Here is a 23,649-nt window from a genome sequence, read left to right on the forward strand (position 1 = left end):
CATGTGGTGACAGAAGTGTAAGATGGTTGTACTTTGTCACTCTCCCAATCTGAGCGCTAGAGCAGGGGTCCTCAAACTTTTTAACCAGGGGGCCGGCGCATGGATGAAGTGGCAGGCAGTCATCTGCGGCTGCTTGGTTTCCTCCCCAACTGCCGGCGGGGGGTTCTGTAAATACCGGGGGCCGGATTGAGGACCCTGGGGGGCTGTATCCAGCCCATGGGCTGTAGTTTGAGGACCCCTGATCTAGAGATTTGCCTTCTACATAGCTGCCTTTGAAAGACATCTGTATCCCTGCACCCCTGGGGTAACAGCTTCCCCCGTTAAGCGCTGCCGCTTTGGTTTGTGACCAGGTAGCACTAAAACCAAAATGGGGTTTCACTGATCTTCTGCCTGTGTTAACATCCTCACCATCCTACCTGGGTAGTGGGACAGACAGATACAAAAGCAAAAGGCCTGACAATGCACGACCTCCAGTTAATTCTGCTGCCTTCAGCTTGAGCACCGGGGTGCCCATGTCTACTTAAGGCAAGTTTCACAGTGACAGTGCCCTCCTGACCGCAGGGTCTCCTCAGTGAACCTCGGCACCACGGCCTGCAGGGAGCCTAGGGTGACGCCGGCTGCGCGGACCCAGGCGACAGGCACTCCCTTCGGCGCGCGGGGAGCCGGGGCAGCGGCTGCGCTCCGGGAGAAGCCGCAGGCGAGGCCGCTCGCTCCCGGCCACCGCTCCTGGGGCACTTTCGGCTGCTCCGAGGGGGGCGCAGGGGCAGGCCGGGCGCACGGCGGACGCGGGTCGCGCTGCGGCTCCCGAGGCACCTGCCTGCGGGGCGGGCAGGGCCGGGCCGGGCCGCGCCGCGGCGGGCGGGCGGGCGGCGGCAGCAGCCAATGGCGGCCCGGTTCGGCGGCGCCGGCCTCTCGCGAGAGCCGCCGAGTAAACATCCCTGGGCCGAGGCCCTCCCGCCGCCCTCCTCCTCCTGCCATTAGCGCGGGGGAGGGGGCAGTGCTCGCAGAGGCGCCGGGCGCAGGCAGCGAGTGGGGAGCCGGCGGGAGGGCGGCGCGGAGAGGTGAGTGCCGTGGGGAGCCGCCGCTGCTCTCCGCCCCGGGGGCGCCCCTCGGCCCATCCCGGCCCTCTCCCTGGCGGCGGCCGGAGGGGGGGGAGCGGCGTTCCCCAGGCGTGGTGCGGAGGGAGAGTGGACCCCGTCATTGGAGACTGGAAATCTCCCTCTGCTTCCCCCTCCGCCTTCCTCCCCCCCACCGTGAGGCAGCAGGAGCAGCCATAGCCGTAGAGTGTGAGGGAGGACAGCCCTCGCCCGGCTGCTGCTCAGCGCGGGGAGGAGGCGGGAGCATCGGGGGTGGCTCTCGGCTCCGGAGCCGCCGGGGCAGTTTGCCCGCCTGCCGCCGGCGCGCTGCCCCTCAGGTGACTTCTCCCCCTGCCCCCAGCGGGCGAGCCGGGGCTGCCGCCTCCCGCCAGCGGCACAAGTTGCCCGAGTTCGCCGGTCTCCCCGAGGGCGGCGCTGGGGGTGCCCTGCCGCGACCGCCCGCCGCTCCATCCCCCGGCAGGGCCGGCGGCCGAGCCAGCGGGCGGCAGGGCGCCGTGGGCTGCGGGGCTGGCGTGGCGGGTGGGCTGGCGGAGAGCCGGGGGCGCCCCGCGGGGTGGCGGGGGCAGGGGCTGCGCTTGGCGGGCGGGTTCGGCGCTTAGCGGGGCGGCAGGCGAGGGTGGGGGGTGTGGGTGCCGTGCCGTGGGTCAGGCTCAGGCGCGGCCGGCGATCGTGAGGCGGTGTGGGGTGTACCCGCGGTGATAACGTGGCTTTCGGGCTCTCCTGCCCTCTTTAAAAATAAACGAACAAAGGGACGACGTTACCTCAGTAATGCGCGCTTTAAAAGCAAACAAAACCTCACAAGTTTCCACTCGGGGACGAACAAATCCACAACCGGCTTTTGTACCGTTTCCCCGAGCCAGAGGGGGTCTGGATCGGGCCCGCGGTCTGACAGCCCGGCCCGTGCTCTGCGTCTTTAGGCGATTCACGGTGACGAAGAGAAAAGTTAAACTGAAGAACTGTGACATGTCTCCTGGTTTTGTTTGGTTTTAATTCGTTTGAAACGTCTCCGCTTAGAACGACAGAGTTCACATGCGTGCTAAAAGGCTGCCACTGCGCGCACCCGATTTCCTGTTGCAAAATCCAGAATAGGAATAAATGAGCCTTGATGTAGCCTCTGAATAAAAAGTAATACTGAAGTTTGACTTAAAAAAATCTTCCAGGATGTGTGGTGGGATATACTCCTGTTATTTTGCTTTTACTTGCTCTTTGCTGAAGAGCAGTGAAATTTATTTTGGAGACCACAGACGTTGGATTTTGTCGTGTACGCTGGTTCAGTATTTTGATTACGGTTTGAAGTAGAGGGATCTTGTTTGTGAGCATATGTAATGCTAAAAAATCTCGCTCAATTGTTGTGCGTGTTCCATAAAAGATGTCTGAATATACACAGAAATGTTAAAACCTGCTTTCATTCCTTATCCTTTAGGAACTTAGGGATGAAAGAGTATCAGTGTTGATTTTACTCTGAGCAGTTAACTGAAATGCTAGCCTATAGGCTACTAACCTGAGAGGTGATGAGCAGTGGCCATGCTCATTGCATTTGAGAAATTTCTTCCTGTATCTAATAGAACTGATGCAGTTTTACCTTCTGTGCTATATGTAGGCATGTTTTCCTGCTTTTGTTGAAAGATGTCTAGGATTAGGAAGAGTCAAATTTGTGTAGCTCTGTGAAATGGAACTCAGCTGTTTTGTTGGACGTATAAGTTCAATTTAAATATTGTATTCTAACAGAGCTTAAAATTTTCTGATATTATAAACATTTTATTTCTCAAATACTTCAGGGGAAAAGAAACCCCCAAACCACTAGCTAAACAGAATTCAGAAGCAAATATTTACAGTGGGTAGGAAACTGCCCCCACCCCTGAAGTTACTCTTTAAAATAAATAAATAAAAAAACCAAAACCCAAACCAAACAAAAAAGAAACCCCATACCCTGTCATTAACTTCTGGTGGACTTGGACCAGGTCCCTATGCTCTTGATGTGCAGTGAGGGAGTGTTCCTTGGAGAACAGAAGTTTTGGATTTCTGTCAGATGATCCATTGTGGGCTTGCTTGTGCAAGCAAGCCTTCGGGAACTGACCTCTGAGGGTCTGATCCTGTTCTTGGTGGAGTTGCTGTGGGCCTGTCATGGATTGGACTGATAGGGGATAGTATGCTGTATAGCTTCTCACACGCTTGGGTGGGGTTTGCGTAGCTATTGTTTTTCAGGACTTCTGTGTAGCCTCCTTTTGGCTCATCTGTCTGTGTGCCCCTGAAGCTTGAATGGTGGGTAGAAGTTTTTATCATTTGAGTTACATGCTGTAGTTTGGGATCTCTTGAATCCTTTAGTGACCACAAGGGGCTTATTCATAGTTTTAGAAGCACTGGTTTTGTCCACTGTAACTGTCTAGGCAATGGGTTTGTCTTGGTTTTAAATCTTATCTTCTCCCTATAAATTAGGTTTTCACTCAGTCCATGTTTATTCTAGTAAAAATGTTCTTCTTCCCACCAAGTTAAAGCTGAGAGTTACTTAAAAATGCAAAGCCAACTGATAAAACTTCGTGTTCTAGGGGATGCAGGGTATACATGTAAGTTACAAGTGAAAGAATTACTTCTCTGAATACAGTATTCATCAGCACAAAGACTGCTAAGCTGATATTATATGGTAAATGGTTTGCTTTTAGTCCCCGAGAAAGAGGCATTATGTATCTTACGGTAATGACAGTTAACATAAATCAAACATATTATTGTCTACAAAATCACTTAATCTTCCTCTTATTCACAGTTCATTTCAACATATAGCTGCACTTAGAGCGTACCTGTCACCAGTAGTAATTGCATTACTGTAGCATGCAAATCTGGGTTTGATAAATGACTGAAGTCTAATTCTTCAAGATGGGTCAATGCAGGATTTTTCAAAGTCTGGTGACTAAATAATGTCTTTTGTTATGCAAAAAGAAGTAACAGTGAGGGTAACCCAATCTAATGTTACAGGGTATGAATTCAAGGAAGAGTTATTTAGTGCATGGTGTGAATTTATGTGGTGAACTGTATTTAAGGTGGGAGATCTTTCCATGAAGGATCAGAAGTTAGTTGTTGCTAAACACAGAAGAGTAGAACTCACTACTTGATTGGTACCAAAAGTTCCACAGCTCTGCAGTCTAAAACTGCAGAATAAATTTTGGCAGTCCCACTGCTCCTGCATCTGCATGAGAAAACAACAATGTTTTTGTTTGACAACAATAAAACCAAAACAGGACCTGGAGGCGGGAATTAATTTATTGGAAAAAAATTATTTTCATTGTCATAAATTATTTGATCAGTATGGGAAGCATTAAAATGGGCAGTTGTCACAGTTAATACTGTCTTTTACTTGTGAAATCAGGTGATTTTCTGAAGCTTGCATTAATATCTCAACACTTTGTAGAGACTTAGAAAGCCAAAGGCAAACAACAGATTGGGAAAGTGTATTAATCTTTATGCTTAAAATACCTTGTTTTCTGATTTCTTAGTAATTTTGGCATCAGATTTTACATTCTGGTTTGAACTGTAGATTTGGAACTTAGTTTGTGATGTATGTCTTTTTATCTACAGACTTGCAATTTGTTAGCTGACATATGGTTTTATGGGAGTTGCAACTGAATAGAATATGAGGAAAGCAGATATCTAGAATTTTTATGTAATAAACTTGCTTCAGAAGACTACTTACATGAGATTTTGTTTGTCAAAGGAACAGTTGACTTCCTTACTTTTACTAGTGAAGGGAACAGTGGTTGATGAACATGGTATTCTGGGTTTATGGGATTGCACAAGAGTGAGAATCTCCTGAAGCAGTAGAAAGAGACACAACCATTCACCTTTTAGTAACAAGGAGCAGACAATATTAAGTAATAGCTTGGTGTGAGCAGGTGCGCAAACAAGTTGAGTTTATTATAGATGGCAGAATGAATGGGAGGGAGGAAGTAAATGGATAAATCAGGTCAGTATGGGGAGAGGAATTGTGTTTAAAGGAAGAGAGTTTATTGTATTGCAACTTAGATTAGCTATGTCTTTTATGTTCCAGAGCTTGAGCCTGTGATCGCTGACAAGCTGTAGAGGAACTGCAGACTTAGCAAAGATCTTGGCATACTGGAACTTGTCAAATTTCCTTCCACAGAAGCGGGAACAAAAACCTTTTTGTTATCTTTGGACAGGTGAAAGGCAATAGCAAAAGGTCTCACCGTGTGTAATAAAGATAGCACTTTACAGTTCTTTGAGAGTACAGTGTGTAATGTCCCATCAAGTAGGGCAATGCTAGTGCATATATAAAATGTGCCAAGATGTTTTAGCAGGTAAATCTCCTTGTAGTAAAACAAAACCAAGCAAACCATGCCCCAGATGATTAGAAAACTTTAGTCAAGTGGCTACCTTACTGGAAATAAGTACTTTGTTTAGGGCCCTTTTAATGAGGTGCTATAGTAGAATAATGCTTATGAGAAATACAGTGTTGCTTAAGTTGGGTGCAATTAAAGTGAAGATACTGGGTCACACCAAGCCATAGGAGTTACAAATAGTCAGTCTCCATATGCAGGAGTTTAAACTGAGGGGGGAGTGGAATTAACCGTAACTGTGGCGAGACACATGACTACCCTGAAGCTACTGCTAAGAAGGATGCAAACAGCAAATGTAAGCTGCTTGGCGAAAGCAGCTTGCTACAGGTGGGGAGTTGTGTGTGCTTAGGGGGGCTCTTCTGGTTGTCCAAGGTTAGGCTCCATCTCCCTGTCCCTGATGCAAGAGAGAGTGAGACAACTTACCTAGCACAGCTTGTGCTCTACCATGAACTTCTGTCAGTGTCACTAGGAACCTGCACAGAGGACAGATGTCCTCTTCCTGCCAGACCAGTGCCAGTTTGGGGACTTTTGAGTGTGCTCTGTGGGAAAAGGGTTTTCTAGGGACAGTGTTCATTTCCAAGGTAGATTTGCTTCTGCCATGTACGCAAACCTTGAATTTGCTGGCACTGTTACCAGCGTGAGCTCAGTCACTTGTGGGGGTCCACTTGAAAGTGGACTGTTCCCGCAGATCACTGTCTTCTGCTACGTGTTTTCCAGAATGAGTAGAACTGAATCTAATATGGAGAGGCCTGACAAAGCTGCCATGTAACATCAGCACAGCTATAGCTTCACTTGGTAGAAAGCCTCAGTGTTATTATGAGTGCACTAGTAAAAGAAGAATGGATAGTTAAATTCCAAGTAATATTTCGTTGTCTTCAGGAGAGCTGTTCTGTACAAACCAGCCAATATGTGGATTACCTAGCCACAGAACCCGCTTACCATTCTTTGAAGCTGAATTTAAGATTAGCCATCTTAGTTTTCCATGTGTCACAACTGAGCACACAGTAGAGGGTGACAGGACATAGGTGTGGTCTGGTATCTCCCCTTTATTTCTCAGTGCAGAACTACCTCTTTGGCTGGTTAGCTAGGTCTGAACCAAGATGTGGAGAAGGCAGGAGCAGCTCGCAGGCTTAAGTGTTCTACTCCTTCCCATAAAAACTGAAAAAACCCTTTCCTTTCAGGAAAAATTCCCTTTTTCCAGATCAACCAGGTAGAAATAGCAGACCTTAGTCCAGTGGCATCAGGCTGCTTTTGTCTTGCTTTGTATGGTGGGAAAGTGTTTACCACAGATATTTCTTAAAATTTATTTTAAATATGTTTTTGCAATAAATAGTTGCATGATGTGTTTCCAGCCCTTCCCTCTCACTGGTGCCTTATAAGGGAGGTAGCCAGGACGCCAGCCAAATATCAGCCTGATGAAAGAATTGTTCCACTTAAAACGTCACTCATTTTTAGCATGCTGAGTCCTGTACAAAGAAGAAAGCTTGTATTAGTAGCTCCACAGACAAAAGTGTTGTACCGCATTATTTAAAGGCAGTTGTTTCTTGAAGTTAAAGATAACTGGATTATTCTGTTTTGTGGTACTTGGTGTTTGGCAGAGCAGGAAAGGAGAACAAATTCAATCACAGGATAAGGATTTAATGGGAGTACCTGTTTTTACAAACTGTAGAAACTGAATATGAAGAATGAAGTCAGCTTAACAATAATTAAAAGCATAATTTAACAAGCTCTAACATCTGGAACTATAAGGGAATTTGTGTTCTGTGCATGAGCTCTGTGGGACGCTAGGCAATCATACAGCAATGGAAGACATGGCTGTTACATGTTTGTAACAGTTGTTAAAAACTGTTAAAACACATTCCTATTTAGTGGAGTAATGGCTTTTGGTCAACAGGTATTTGTAGCAAGTACACTTTGAGACTTTACTTGTCAAGTAAGGTCATCCTATGGTACAGATCATAATAGTGGAGTGTCTTGGAAAGCAGTTGAGTATATCACAGTGATTTCCAACTGTCAAGATGAGTGAAAGAAAGCAATTTTGTCGCTTCTGGTGTCATTAACATGCATCTTTGTCACTGGGTTTTGTTGGGTTTGTTTGTACTTGGTTAGTCCACTAAAGTGAGAAGAGCTCTGGTTGAGCAGGCGAGTTGATACGCTTTGTGACTGACTTGCCATATTTCACTTTGGTGCATCAAAAATTTTGTGTGCCTAAAGAAAATTTCTCTTACTAAATTAAGCTTCCTGCTTACAGTTTAAAACTTATTTCCTTCACTTTGTGAAATTAGTTACAGCATGAATCTTGGTTGCTGAAATGCTGTAGTAAAGGAATTATTCACATTAAAGTTGGGGGGGAGCGCAAAAAACCCAACCCTGATTATATTATAACTACGATTTTTCAGTCCTTTCACAATTTTAACAGGTATAGGTAGCATCTTACAAAGTAATGACTAAGGGCAGATAAGCAAGGTTTGTTAAAACAGGAGTTCTCCATAAATTCAGCTCTCAAATCTCTTGTGAGCAAAGTATATACATGACCATTTTCTATTGAAATGTATTGGGAACAGGTTCTCTTCTGGTTAATTATTGTATGGAGACTCTTTCCCAACTCTGTACTGTTCACTTTCTCAAGGAGTTTCATTGAACAGAGTAAGAGAGTTCATATAAAATACATATTATGGGAGCATCTTAGCCCACTGGTGCTCTGGTATGGTGGCCTCACTGCTCAGTTGCGTAAGTAGCAATTAGAAACCTTTTTGTGGCTGGTTTTGTTGTGTTTGGGTTTTTTTTTTCTCCTTTATTAAAAAAAGTAATTGTATGTTAAGAGCACCTGGAATAAATCTTTTGTAAATTGATTATGCTTTGAATTTTTTCCAACTAGAAACTGAGTGAACTTTATTGTCAGGCAAAATGACAATAAGGTGAATAAAAACCTGTAGAGCAGAGACTGTTTTGAAGTATTTGAAAAGCCTGAAGTGCAGAATACAGACATTAAATCAGGGGGATCCTCATGGGGAAAATAAAAATGTGTGTGTAGTATAAAACATGAATATAATTGACCTTTAGTATCTGCTTAAAGAGATACATGTGGAACTGAAGTCAAATAAAGCTCCCCCTGATATTCAGCTGAATCTGAGTGTTACAGCTGTCTCTGAGGTTAAGTTATACAAGCCATGGAGGGGTTAGACAGCAACAGAAGTTGAGGCTGTGGTTCTCAAGTCCAGTGAACCACAGGCTACTGTCAAGCCACAACACTCCCAGACAACCATGCACTTTTGATTAAAAAACACTTCTGTCCCATTGACCAGCCACAGGCTGCTGACAGCGTCTGTGGACCACGGGTTGGAAATCATTAAGTTACAATGAGCTGTGGTATTAGGAACAATAATCTCCAGAAATAGTTCTAGGTAAGAAAATTAATTGCAGGTAATTTATTATATGATTTTGAGAAGGACAGCTTTTAAATGAAGGGAGATAAAGATCTGGAAAAACAAAACTAGTTATTTTGGTTTGGAAGATGAAAGGAGTAGAGAAAGGGGATTCCTTCTTCCCTCTGTTAAATCTTTTTCTTCTCCTTTTCTCTCCCAGCCTTTTTCTCATGAGCCAGTGATAAAGGGAAAAGAACAAAGTGGAATGCTTTAGATTTTCAAACTTTCCTGGCAAACCTTCAATAAAATTGGAAATTTTTTTAGCTGCTTCGTTACGTTGCAGCATGCCCCCACTTCTTGACCAGCTCTAGTTCTCAGTAATAAGCAGTGTTTACAGGCAGCGTTCATCCATTCCTTCAACATGAAGGAACACACTGAAGTCACTGTGAGCCCCAGGTGCACAAGGAAATGCGAAGTTGTCTCCAAAGAGTTGAGGCCATGTAGCTAAGGTAGTGTTTCAGAACAAATGCATCAGGTGAAAACTTGGATTTCAGCTGTGCTGGCATGGTAGTAATATGTGGAAGGATGGAGCTGTCCAGGTGAGGATCATAGTATGTTTACCATCTAATCAGTTTGAGCATGTAAATCTTGGCATTTCCAGAGGGTTGGTTACACCTGGGGTGTAATTTAGATGCAAATAAACTTGTATCAGAGTTTCTTGTGACAGGAATGGTGGTGTGGCCTCTTGTCTTCCAAGACTTACTGCTCTGGGCTTTGTCATGATGAGGTGTGTGAAATGGATGCTATACTCATACAATCAGGCCCCCCCGATGGTGCTGTGAATCTCAGACTGTGGATGTGTTAGTGGGCTAACCAATATGTGGATGTTCAAGTTGACAATATATTGCAGCTCTAATCCCAACTCCTTTATCCAACATCAGTGGTGCTGATATTATTGTAGGGTGACCTAAAGGAACTTTCCACTCGGTTCTTCAGGAGGCATCTGAATACAACCTGCCGTGTTCCCTGCTATCACAGTGCCACTTGCTCTAAGTTGATACTGAAAGCGTTGTCTCTCACAGCTGTGGTTCATTCAGAACTCCAAAGTCTTAGGCTTGCACTTGGATATGTTTAAGCCCTATTTAATCCCAAAGGGCACCTGATTGATGCTAACTGCTTTTGCTTACAGACATGTAAACCAATTGTGTAGTGGTAAATGAAAAAAGAAGAACAAATTCCTTTCAGTGTTCAAAACCATAGATGAACGTTGTATCGCCCGAACCTGAGAGAATTTCATGTCTCTGAATACAACCTGACCTACACTACTGATTTCAATTGCTGCTTACGGCTCGTGCTGCAGCCTGGCTGACAGAATAACTTTGCTGAACACCTTTGCTGGAGATCAGCAAAGAGGTTCCTTGGAGCCAGCCAAAGTGCCGTTGCCTTCACCGTAGCTTGTCACCAAGATGCAAAACTCTGGCTGTGGTGAGGGTGCAGGGAAAAAAGGTACTTGCCCATTATCTGTTTAAATAAGCAAAATGACATTCTGCTTTGTAAAAGAATGTTTACAATCAAAAGCAACATTTAGAGAAAAAACATTAATAGATACATCCATTTTTTTCATGCGTACTTTTGATCACTGCATTTAAAAGGATTGAAAGACTAGTGGAAAGTAAAAAATCAAAAAGGAAGTCATTATGAGGTAACTGGGGAAAATTGTTATATTGTAGTAAAGATAACTAATTTTAGCTAATCTTCCCTCTGCCCTCTTTATTAAATGCAGTAATATCTAGAAAACAAATTTCGGTTTTGTTTGCAGTCCAGTGTCAGTTTCAGATTTTGACCCCCAGGTGTGGGATGAGCTGGTGGTGTTTAGGGAGAAAAGGCTGCAAGAGAACTGTGATGATGACTTTGGTTATACTATTTCTCTCCTTTATTTATTTTTTTTTTTAAAAAAAAGGGCAAAAACCCACAAATGAAACCTGTTAAGTGTTCTTTGTATTTTTTTCCATGTAGAAGCTTGCTTCTGAAACTAGTCCTGACAGTATCTTATTTCTATTTTACTGTAATTTTCTCAGTCTGAGAAACAGAACGTAAATGTATTTTCTTGGTTCTTCTGCCTAAGTGCTCTGAAGCAGTCAAGTCATCTTTAAGGAATGCTGCCATACAGACTAAGAGGAGTAAAGCTCTGTATTCTTACTTAGGACCTTAGAGAGTGATAGTGAATCTGCATCTGCCTCTGCAGCTGAAGAATGCAGTTGCATGATGAGATTTTCTTCTGTCATTGTGGAATCTTAAAGCCCTTCTCCTCCCTCTCTTGCCTGCCAAGGCAAGGCTGGACTTCACCAGAAAGATGTTGGTTAAGTAAGGTCCACCCCCCCAACCCCTTCTCTTTGAATCATAAAGTAAATCCTCTCCAGATACTGCAGACTAATAAACCACAGTAAGAGCAGTGCAGATTAAGCTCCATATTTGTCTTGGATGGAAGGCCAGACTTCTGTCTGGAACATCTGAATCGGTGCTTTGGGTGCAGCTTCCTTCTGTTCAGGAGTGGTGATCATCTTGTCAACAAAGCATCTGGTTTACAAGATGAAGTCACTTACAGAAGTAAGCTCTCATCATACATGCTCATCTAGGGAGGGAAATAAGGACTTTTTTCCTTGTAGTATAACAACTGCTACACCTGCTTACGCTTTTTCCTCCTACTTTCTCCCCTCTAGGTAGATTGGGCATGTAGTTTGTGCTTGACCAAGAGAGTAGGGTTTGTAACAGAAATAAAATTTGGCAAACCTTACTTTTTACAAGGAAAGCCGCACTGAATGAATTCTCATGGCTTTCCAGATTAATAGGATCTAAATTAATATTTGCTGATAACTAATGTATAGATAAAATAATATTTTTTTAAATTCTTGGCTTCCTTTGGTACCTCAGCCAATGCTGCTTCTAGGCAAGAAGCCTCTTTTGTTGATACAAAGATAAATCTACTCATATTGAATTTGGTGTAAAATGCTCACCAATTTGAGGGAGAGGGGACTGATAAAGCATAATCCAGCCTCCATTTGTGGATACCTAGGACTTCTTTTTTTTTTTTTTTTTTTAAGCGATAGGCAGAGAGAATATATGAATGTACCAAGATCCTTTTATAAGTGCCTTTTTCAATATTGAAAGATCTGGTGCTCTTTGAGGTACCAACCATATTTGACTTTGCATACTTCAGAGCCATGGTTTAGTCACTTTAGCAGCTGTTTACAAACCACCAAAATCCAGAAGGCTTTCATCATCTTTGAATGAAAAACATTATTTTCTGTCAACTTTGCATCTCTAAATTTACTAAGCAGTACCAGTCCCCTAATATTGTGTTTATATTCAGTTACCCTGTGCCATCCAAATGCAACAAAGTTCACAATAATGAATGTAATTGATTGGGGTTTTTTCCAAAACTATTGCTCTGAATTGTATTTGTGACATGTATGCTTTTGCTTTCTAGCAAACTTGATTCACTGGGATCTATATGATGTTTTCTGTGAGTGTGGGGATTTATTATGAGAAATTAAGATTTATGTTTGTGATCAAAGATTTTGTTGACATACTATCTGTGTCCTCTTCAAATTACTCTGTGTTCTTAAAGCAGAGTCTAAAGTACTGTTACTTTTTTCTTAATTTTCTGAGTTTGCGTTACTTCCTTCATGCCCTTTTATTGGCAAGAGACAAGGCAAATATTCCTAATGACGTGATTATTAGGAAATTGAGTGGCTTATTCAAGGTCAGCCTATGTTTGTATGCTAAATTTTCTTAAAGAAGAATACTTGGGAGGTGTTAAACTTTTGTTGGCTCTGGAAAGCAGAAGTGCAGTGAGCATGTGGGACAGGAATATTCCTGTTGGCTGCTTTTCTTTTGCATGGCTCTGGCTTGTTGGGAGTCAGTAGGTCTTGGGTTTTCCTACTGAGAAAGTGTGGGGTTACATGTATTCCTTAAAGATATACATAGATTAGTTCATATTTTGTAAAAGCACACTGGGATACTTTCACCAAAGATGCTAGGTAAAAGCAATTAATGTTTTGAAGGAACCTGCTATTTTTAGGGAGGATAATTCATTTTGCCTAGTCTTATTTGTTCAGTCCTTGGCCTTTAGAATGGTATCAACAAAGGAAGTGACTCTTACAGATGCTTTTGTGATGTGGTTCCTAATTTATTGAGAGCTGGACTGAGATCCATTGACTCATTTCATGTAAGCCATCAACAAGCTATTTCCAGTTATTGCCTGGACCAGGCCTTTCAGCTGAAAGATGCCATCTCTAACTGCCAGCCATGCTTCACAAGAAGCACAACAAACTCACATTACAAATATTTCAATGTTATAATACAGCCTGTGAAGTTTTGGCACTTACTTGGCAAAGGATGTCTCCAAAGAGGTATTTTTAGCAAACACTATATAGAGAGCTTCAGATCTTCATCTTTTTTCTTTGTGGAGAATATTTTTTACTGTGAAGTGCCCAGAAGTAAAGGATGTAAAAAAATTACAAGATGCTCAAACCACAGTTGGGTTCAAATTGTCTTAAGTTTGGTGGGAGCTGGGTCTATCCACATTAGACAGTTGCCTGGTCTTCCTGTGCTGGAGTTGCTCTGTGGTGCAGATGGGGTTGGAGGACGGATGCCACCTATTTTGTTTGCTTCATTTGGCCCTTGGATCGTATTTTAACTGTAAGACAAGTCCGTTTGCTGTAGGACTACTATTTGATGAGGCTGGCTTTCTAAAACAGCTTGAGAAGCCTGTTATAGACATGGCCAACAGTTACGTGCTTTTGAGATGATCAGTAAAAGCAGACTGCTAAATCCAAAGGTTAATTCTAGGTACCTGTACCATAATGAGACTTGGCATGCTATTAGCTGCCAGGCAGGGTTCATCTACCTAGCCTTGGGTGCTGAAAATTGCCCATCCAAGCCAGTCATCTTAACCATCCTTTGTAGTCAATGGAGATGGAAAAAGCAGTAGGAGATATTTGCTTCTACCTTCTGCAAGGGTGACAATTTTAGGACTCTGCCACCACGGCTGGTAGAACAGAGGTTAACATCTTTTTCAGGAGAAAAAGATGGGTACAAACAAGGCCCTGGTTGACTTCCAGTTGTGCAGCCTCGAATGCACGTAAACACTCTGGAACTGCTGTGTGACTTCTGAGTTGTTTCCTATGGCAGCTGAAATTTCGACAATGAAATCTGCTAACTTCACCTTAGTAAAATATCCCTTCAGGTGCATCCAAAAACTTGTGAGTTCACAGATTCCTTTTGTTTTGCCAACAGCTAGTCAGAATCCATTTGTTTTTCTCCAGAAGAGTGTGAAGAATGTGCTTCCTCAATAGCAGCTGTGAAAGCCCCAGGGCCCCATGTAAACGACAGTGTAAGTAGGTAGAGCTCCTCTGCAGTTGCACTTCTGAAAAACCCTGGGCTCAGGTCAACTAAGATTTTTTTTCTGTTCCCTGCTGTAATTCTAGTTTTTTCCCATGCTTCATTGTGCCATTTAGTGTTAAAAATAAGATTCCATAAAACATTTTTATGTTCCTTAAGTGCACATTTTAATTTTCAAATGTGTATCTGTATGAAGGCTTGCCAGAGAAACAGCTTGTCTTTCCCCAGTGCTGACCTGATCTGACTGTAATACTAAACTCAAGGTAAGAGTTGACATTAATGCAGCAATTCCATGTCTCTGCTCTTCCTTCAGGTTTCTGGCAGCTTTTGCAAATTACACTTTATGCTTCAGATGCTGGTAAGGTGCTGCGTAGTTGACTTGGTTTTAATTATTTTTTATTTTGGTGGCTCTGATTAATTTTGTTGTGCGTCATTTTCCCCACTTCTAAAATGAGATTGAAATTGCCCTCATATTTTGAGAACTATGTGGAGGATGCTATGTAAGCCTCTGTGTTATCTTGGATCTATTTCTGCTACTAAGTATGTGGACCTGGAAGGGGTCTGTTCCCCAGGCCACTGTAGATACTTGCTATAAGGCAGGGTTCTCCGGTCAAGTTCTTCCCTTGGTCATTCACCTTCAAAGTCTTCCCAGGATTAAGCCTGGGTTCATTTATTTTCCTTCATAGTCAATAGTGATGCAGTTGCTGACTTTCTCCGTACCAAGATAACGTGTTAAGTTTCAGTTTTGCAAGTACCTCAAGGTCTGGGTGGAAAATACTTTAAAATGGCAAAACATAATTTTCTTCAAGGCTGGAAGGAAGGTACATCACATAGGGAAGCAGAATGAAGCTTGCAGCTCCAGTTCGTTGGAAGATGAAGATGCTTTCTGGCATTAACAGGAGGAGAGCAGCTTGAGGCTGAGGAACAGCCTCAAGAGACCCTTTGCAGCTTTGGGCATGCTGGGAAGGGGGAGGGCACACCTTCCCTCCCAGCGACTGCCAGCAGAGCAGCTTCCCTGTGCCTCCAGGATTTGCTGAAATTTCCATAATTTACTTTATTACTGATTTACTTTGCAAGATTTTACTCAAGGGGACGGAAAAAAAAATAGACTAGCCTCCAGATCTTGCTTCCATTGCTGTGTTACCATCTTCGAGCTGGGGAGAGTAATGAAATTTTTATTATGCTTCTAGGCTAGGGAGGTATCAATTGAGGCATAATCTGTGGAATAAAAAGAGCTAGTTTTTGCACAGACCTTTTCTGACTGCAAGGGATATTCTAAAATAAGGGATTTCACTTGGTTTGCTTTCTGTAAATGAGTACAAGTTGAAATGTATTTTTAAGACTCAATTAAAGCAATAATTAATCATCGGAGGGATTATAGATGTAAATGTCTTTTATTCTGTACTAATACTACATTACCTCCTTTCTCTTTATTTTTCTAATACCCTTCATATTTTCAGAGGTGAAGAGAATGTAGCAGAGCTTCCTAGTGATTGGTGAAATTGAGACGTATTCTCTCTTACCCTGTGTTTTATCAGTGTGACAGCCTACATTCCTGACATTGTGTGGCTTTACCCGGGAACTGGTAAAACTTTCCAAATGTCTATTTATCAGTGTTTTAAAAGACAGCTGATTAATGTTATTTGCATATGAGCAACAGAATGTGTAAACATTGACTGGGGAGTCATTCAAATGAATGCTTTCAGCTGGATTCACAATAGCAACGTTTCACCAAGGCTGAGTGTAGCTCAACTTGGAAAAGTTATCACCAAACTTGGCCACTTGCAGTACATTAACATCTACTTGTCTTTTCTATTGCCTTTTGCCATATATTTTCCTCCAGCTTCTGAAATCAGAATTAGACTTCAACCCTGTCCTTGGAACAGTGAAAAAATTTCGGTTGCTTATCTTGCCACACACCCTTTCAAACCACAAGATGCAGATTAATGCCTCTTCTGCAGTCGACTGTAGTGGTTATCTCATCCAGTCTGATCGAATGGGCAGCACAGAGAAGTGCAATGACAAGGCAGGGGCCACATGTCTCCTGAGTTTTGGGACCAGGTTAAATAATGAGTTTTCAGAATGAGTTAATAAATAATTTTTAAATACTTCTTTAGCATCTTTCCTCTTAAGAGCCCAGGTTCAGTGCATGTGAACTCATTAAGCCTCCTAACATGACCTGCTAGGTACAGAAATGATATGTTTGTTTTCATGTAGGGTAACTGAGGCACACCCTAAGTATGTTTTTTTTTCTTTCTTTTTTTCTGTAGGGTTTGTTTTTGCGCATGGGAAATAAAATAGAATCCAGATCCTCTGTTACTTAATGCAGTTTCCTGTGTTGTACCCACAAGAGTATCCTTCCTTTGTACATACGTAGTCTGCAATTAGAAAAAGAAAACTCAAAATATTCACGATGTCAGTGCTTGCATCATTGGCAAATACCAGGAATTTAATGTGGTTTTGTTCTGCAGAAAGATTTGTTCACCTCAAGTCACCATTAGAGGTTGTGTTAAGGATACCTTCGCTGGTAGCTATTCTGGTAGAGTCATTGAGTAGAATGAGAGGAGACATGTTAAGGAATGAGTGAGAAATCAGTGGGCCTTTAGGCGGATGTTCTTGGTGTGTTACTGTAGATCAGGTACCAGACTTTGCTCTGAGTCCATGCTCTTGGCATTCTTTGGGTGAGCATAAAATTATTCAAATTCAAGTACAAATTATGTCTGTCTACTGCATAGCATAGACTTCTGCTCCATGTCAGCGTTGCTGTTCGAGCTTGCTTGTCAGTGTTGGTCTTTGTTCAATGTACAGGAACCAAGCAGCGTTCCAGGAGGACCACTTGGTGTGGCTTCTGAAGCAAGCGAAAGCAGTATGTAGTAGGAACCCTTCCTGGTCTCTGTAAATATAGCTAGGATTATTCATGAAGAGTGCAGCATATGGTACACTGTCTAGGAGATACCTGTTCATCACAATTAGCCTCACCATAACGACTTTCATCAAAATCAAATTAATTATGTTCGGTATTGTTGCAGCCTGAAGTAAAGGAGATGTGAGAAACTAGTTATCTAGTTATAGCCTGTCTTTTGAAAGCTTGGCAAAGCTGTCTACTCCATCAGCCAACTTCCAAATGGAGCCAGCAAAAGTTAGTGCAAGAAGAATGTGACTTATTAGTAAGAGTTAACATTTGTTTAACAGTTCTTACCATTAGACTCTGGGTTGTATGTTGTACCCAATCTGATAAAACTGGCCACTGTGAAGAGTCCTGTCCTCCCACTGCTACCAGCGTATCCAGGCCCTCTTGGATGTAGTTCAAATTCTGGTGCTGGCAAAAGGGCCAGTGCTTTTCTCCCCCTTGTCCTCTGTACCCATCCACGTTTCATTACTCCACTTTCACTGGATTTAGCAGTTGTGTAGTTGGAGGGTGGGACAAACCAACTTGCCGATCTTATGGAAGAGTGGTGCTCTTTTTGACAAGAGCATGGGGCTGGTTGGTAGCTCTAGTTTTGTCAAGCTGCTGAGTTCACCTAACACACCTGTGCCTGCAGCTGCATTGTTGGGAAAACTGTAGGACTACATGGCCAGGACTGGAGGGATCAGTGCAAGCGAGAGGGAGGGACCCCTCTCTCTAAGAAGAGAGAGACCTGCATTGACACTCTTTGAAACAGAACTTGGCAGCAATGTCTATCCCTTTTTGTGTAAGGGCCTTGTGCATGGGGCCCATCCTCACAAGGAAACATTAATGTTAAATAATATTTCAAGAGTGGAAATTATCTCATGCTTCCTACGGCTTATTTGGGTTTTTCTCTGGTTACTGTTTACGGGAAATAGCTGGTTGTATCCAGCTTGTCAAGCAATTCAGGTCACTGCCTGAAAGACTTCTTTATTTGCCGCTCCACCAGTCTCCATCTTTACACAATGTTTGCACTAAACTGGTATTTCCATTCAGATTTCCTGCTGGTAACTCCACTCATCTTTGTCTCCACTTGGCAGATAAAGAAGTGGAAGCATAGTGACAGTCACCTTACAGGGCAATAGAAACTTAGGCCTTGAAAAGGGACAGTGAGAGCCATTCTGCAGGAACACAAGTGTTGCTTTTCCTTCTGCTTTCCTGTAAAGCCCATACCTTTGTATGAGCTGATCTGTGTTTCATGCAGAGTCCTTCTGCTGATGAGTCTTGCTCCTTTTCTCGGGCAAGAGCATGCGTAGCCCTCAGGGCATGCTGCAAGACTGTTCTGAAGGCTTTCTTGGTGGGAAAGGTTTTCTCCTAGAGAAGGTGTCATCTTGTTCTCTTCTTCTTTCATACAATTTATCTCGAAAGTGCATGAAACTGGGCTTTTTAAGATACGTTTTTTTAAATCTGGAAATTTGCCTATTATTGCATGATTAACTATAGTATAGCAGCTATGTACAGCCTTAGTATCTTACAGAAACTTTAGCAGATATCTTCTGTTCCTTTCCCTCTCGCTTTATCTTGCAGCTGGATATAGCCAGAGCTTTTACCCACACCCTGCTTTTGCCTGTCTTGTCCTTTAACTAGGAAACCTGATAATAGAATCAAATCTCTGAGATTAATGTAAAGGAAAACACCACCCATTCTGAGTGAGCTTTCCCAGGCCAAGATGGGAGACCGATGTTTCATGGGAAACGAATGCCCATCACAAACATAATAATCTTTCACCTAGGGCAAATTTTTTTATTTCTTTCTTACCCTTCTCTTATCTTCCTAGAAGAGTGGATATGTGATTGTGTAGGAGGGATCATGTATATATACGCATAGCCATTACAAAGCACTCCTCTGGTCACTCTTAGCCCTAGAGGAGATGAGCAGTTGGGATCTTAAGCAATAGGCTGCAGGAAGATTCTTGGATTTCATGAAGGCAAGGCTGTTTTGCTCTATACCCAAACCTGTAAATCTCAGAAGGATAAGCCCCAGCTACCCACTTGCAGTATATTTTTGTTCTCAAAGTTATATACGTATGGATACAGTGATATGTATGTTCTCAAAGTGATATAAGTGTTGAAATGCCAAACCACATTTGTATTGACTGTTCTGCCCTAAAAACAGTCTGATAATAAGGCAGAATGGTAATGCTTTCTCTTTGCAGTTGTCGTTGTTATCGCTGTAGGGATCAGATATTGCCATTACATTCTTCATGAGGTGATATTTCTTTCTCCACCTTTGGTAATGATGGCCAGAACTCCTGATGGCTTGGTGGTAAGAGTATGGCACAGTTCCATCCGTAGTGTTCCAAATCTGCTTCCCAGCTTCAGGCACTAGGAAAGTGGTACCATGTATTCCTCTCTTACATCAAGAGACTGCAGACATCTTTTCATATCTCTGTATCCTTGACCTTATCAAGGTAGTCTGTTTTATGTGCCAACAGCTGTTTTCTGCAAAAATCAGTTAAAGAAATTAATTGTTGTAGTGGGATTTTAATGGGTAGACACCTGTTCTGCAGCATTGCATGTACTAACAAGATGTACTACCTGCATTTGCAGCTTTTTGAGGCCAGAGGGATCTGTTGTGTTCATTAACCCTGACCAGAGGCATTGCACAGACCATAGCCAGTCATTGATGTTCTGCATCTGATTTAGCAGTCAGCTCCTTTGCTGCCATGGACTTACCGTGTGTAATTACAATATTTAATTTGATTGGTGTGATCTAAAAAGAGCCTAGCAAGAGTCAGGGATTTGAACATAATATCAGTAAAAAGAAAAACAAACTTAATGCCCTCTTCTCCTCCAGCATTCTCCAATGCAAAAGTCCCTCCTAGTTCCCGAAGGTGAAGCCCCACTTGGCTCCTGCTTCCCTGGGCTCCTTAGAAAACAGGCTTTACAGCATGCCTAAAATTTTAGTAGAGATTCTTGGATCAAAGCTGCTAGTTCAAGGAAACTTTATGCAGGTGCCACATAAGAAGCTCCTCCTCTTACTCATCTGTCCTAAGTGGTGTCTCTTGGCCGTGAAAAAGCCAGGTGTAGAGAAATCCCCTGCATCTGAATCTTACTTTTGGACAGCTGTATGTTTTTTGGAATGAGGCATATCTTTCAGTAACTAAGGACAAAGCAGACTTTTGTCATTGACCTTGCTCTGTTCGTAATTGTTTCATGATCCAAAACATTGCAGGGAAATAGTTAGCTTGGGCTTTTTTTATGCCAGTTAATTTAGAAGATCTTAAAACACTGTTGTCTTGAATATGCCTTGATGCAAGTACCTGCTAAAAGCTGAGAAAATGCTGAAGTGTGCAGGAATGCAATTACTTCAGTAGATGGAAAAGCTTCCTGTTTTTAGACAGTTCTAAGAAGGCAAAGATTTGCAGCTCTATGAAACTTGGGGAGAGTCAGGAGAAAGGGAAGATACAAATGAGCTAAAGCAAGCTATGAAATGCCATTTCACTGCACAACATTGTTAGCTTTTCAGCAAGCTACTGATTTCTCATCGCCAGTAAATTAAAATGCATCAATTCAGATGCTGTGGTAAAACCTGGAAGAGAGGGGTGGCTGCATGGGACCGTAAGTCTAGTTTCTGCATCACGTCTTGTGCTTCATTTAGTTGCCCAGAGTGCTGTCCTCAGCTGACCTCCCATTTAGAGCACTCCTTGGAAGACAGAACAGTGTGTGGATACACCAGCATCTCTATTACCTTCCTGTTCCAGGTTTTGGCCCTGTATCCTTGCTGATGGAGCAGAAGTACAACCTCTCTTACTTTCTCCTCTCTCTCTCCCGCTACGTGAGGTTCGTGGAGTGGGTGGGTGAGTCCTATCTTCCAGCCACACACATGGACAGTAAAGCAATTTGAGTGGGTACTGCTAAACCCCAAATGACTGGATTGTCTTAAAAAGCCCACTGTAAAGAAAATAAAATTAGTTATTTGAAAGGACTGAGCTCATGAAGATTTTGGTATGTCATTGCAAGTCATTCAACGCTGTGTGAGTGTTCCAAGTACAGAATGTCTCAAAATGGACTCTTAACTTTGGGACAGAGCTATTGATAGTAAAGCATAAAGAATGTAATTGTATTGCCAGAGATTGAGGGAAGTGGAGCTGAGATGGAAGTGACCTTATTAGTGGTCATTTCTGTTTCTAAACTTTAGGTAACCAGTCTCCTTGTGCTAGTGGCAGCAAAGGTTATGATGTTTGGATCAAAAGTTTCTTTGCTACTTGAAGTGGACAAAAGATTAAAAGGAAGAAAACAAAGGCATGTGTTTTATATAGGTGTAGATTTACACAGTTTATATTTATACCCACATACATACAAGTTGTTGTATATACTTACACAGTGTCACCCAGCACGTATCTTTTCCCGTCAGGGAAATGAATTTGTGTTGCCAGCTGTGCTTGCTGCTGGCTGAAAGTAGCAGAGAACTGAATCACAGCTGCTGTTCATGGGAGACTTCTGCTGCTCAGCTTCGTTGAATAGCAGGAAATCCTGGAGTGCAGCACAACTCCAATATTCAGGTTTTATTCCATATTAGGAAATATTTCCTTATCATTACTGCGGGTGTGTTGGAATGATTTGTGAGATTAATTTCTGTGAGCCAAATTAAAAGACGGGGCCCTGTCACTTCTCGCTTTCGGACAGACTCCATGGGAAGGCATGAACAGGCTCAGCCTGGGGAAGGGCAGCCCTTTTCAGTTGATACAAGTGAAACCAGCGTCACCAAAACTATTTTAAAAGAAATTGGTTCAGCCTGGTGTGGTTCCTCAGTCTGGGTTACGCAGCTTCTCATGCTGGCACAAAGCGTCGAGTGGCAGCAGGAGAGAAACAAACAGATGGTTTGATGGAAAGTGGGACGGCTTCTTTCAGAAACAGTACCGGCTCATGCCAGCCTGCAGTGTGCGCACAGCCCTGGCCTTTGCTGAGGGAGGAACCAGGTGGTGTTTTTTGAGAGGTTTTTTGCCTGGTCCACTCAGAGCCCCTCCTTGACATTTTTGGGTACGTAGAGGTTTAGGAGTCTACCTCAAGGTAGGAAAGTAACTTTCTCCATTTTTAAAAGCATCTTTTACTTGGGTGCATTGGGTGAAAAGCTCTTCTGGAGTTTAGGGGGTATGTTGGAGCCAGCCACTGATGCTCCGAGTTGCTCTCTGGACCTTGCTGTCCCCTGGGTTTCCCTGGTGTCGGTCCTAGAAGTGCAGCAGCCGCTAAGGCTGCAGGACCCATGCAGCGTTTCCATGCCCAAGTCTTGTGTGTCTGTGAATGTCTCCTCAAGGTTTTCTCATGGTTGTGGGGGTCGAGCACTGGGAGTGTCCACCCTTTTTGGTTTATGAGCTAGGGCCAGGCGAGTCATGGAGTGTTCTCTGCTTTTAGCTGTGACTATAATGGGCAGCTCACCCAGACGCTCCATGGGGAAAGCAAGAATGACTTAAAATGGCTAAAACATTTGAACATCTTTTGCTTTTAAATAGCAAAGCCTGTTCTGACAGGGCTAATTTTACTCAGTTTCTTAGTGCTCCTTTAAATAGAACAAATGTAATTCATTCTGTAACTTTAGCAAAACTTAGTAGAACATAACACACATTGGGGAATGAATAACAAGCTAAAGGAAATGAAGTCTATAAATGAGGTAAATGAAATGCTAAAGTGTCAGTGATGTGTTATTGCAGTCTTGTTTCATTTTCCCTTCTCAGGTGGGAACTCTTGTAAAAACTGGAGGGTGTCGGAAAGATCTGGTCTTGGCAATAATGTCAAAGAGGAGGAATCTGCATTGAAGTATCTGATTTGTTTTATTTGGCAGGGAATGTTGCTTCCCTCAGGTAGCATATTAAATAAAATAGGGGCTTATGAATGGTGATACTACTGAAAACATGAATTATGTAGGAACATAATATTTATTTTTCTGAAACACACCCCAGAGCAGTGCTTGGCAAACATGCTGATCTAATAACTATGAACTTCAGTAACAGCAGTAGGGCAGCTAACATCATCTAGATGCCGGCACAGGAATATTAGGTCAAAACCTATTGAGCTGAGGGGGGGGGGGGTGTTTATGGACAAATGAACAAGGCTCTGTTCTTAATATGGAAAGCTCTCTTTAGTGATAACACAAGTATTAAGATCAGGCTGCAAGAGTTAAAAAATACTGGTCCATAAATTGATGTAGATTGGAGTAGCAGAGTTTTCTTGTTTGTTTGTTGCTCCAAGACTTCAGGATCCTGTAGTGTTTTGTTTGTTTCTGGTTTTTCAAAAGCTTTGGAATTAAGTTGAAAGTGGGTTATAGAAAAAGAAGGCAGGGAACCTCTCCACGAGGAGGTTCAGTATAATCAACTGGATGGTGAAAATATGCACGGTGCAGTTGCCACACTTGTGCTAGCAGAACTGTAGTGCAGAAAGCAATTTCCCTCCAGGCTGATACCACAGTATGACCACTTTCTCCTTCTGTTTCATCACTGGAACTATCAGCTCTTGTATAGCATTTTTATTTTTGCTTTCTGCCATTCAGTTCTG

The 23,649-nt window shown here is 42.9% G+C and overlaps 1 protein-coding gene across 1 annotated transcript in view; it reads left to right on the top strand.

Annotated features, from left to right (window-relative positions):
* The first annotated feature begins 909 nt into the window (after positions 1-909).
* Positions 910-23,649, top strand: part of STK38L (serine/threonine kinase 38 like) — a 50,671-nt gene continuing 27,931 nt past the window's right edge. The window contains exon 1 of the mRNA XM_056340483.1: positions 910-1,061. The gene's annotated coding sequence lies outside the window, so the exon portion shown is untranslated. The remainder of the gene's footprint in view (positions 1,062-23,649) is intronic.

The sequence above is a fragment of the Falco biarmicus genome, chromosome 5 (genome assembly GCF_023638135.1).
Source record: "Falco biarmicus isolate bFalBia1 chromosome 5, bFalBia1.pri, whole genome shotgun sequence".
In the NCBI taxonomy this organism is placed as follows: domain Eukaryota; kingdom Metazoa; phylum Chordata; class Aves; order Falconiformes; family Falconidae; genus Falco; species Falco biarmicus.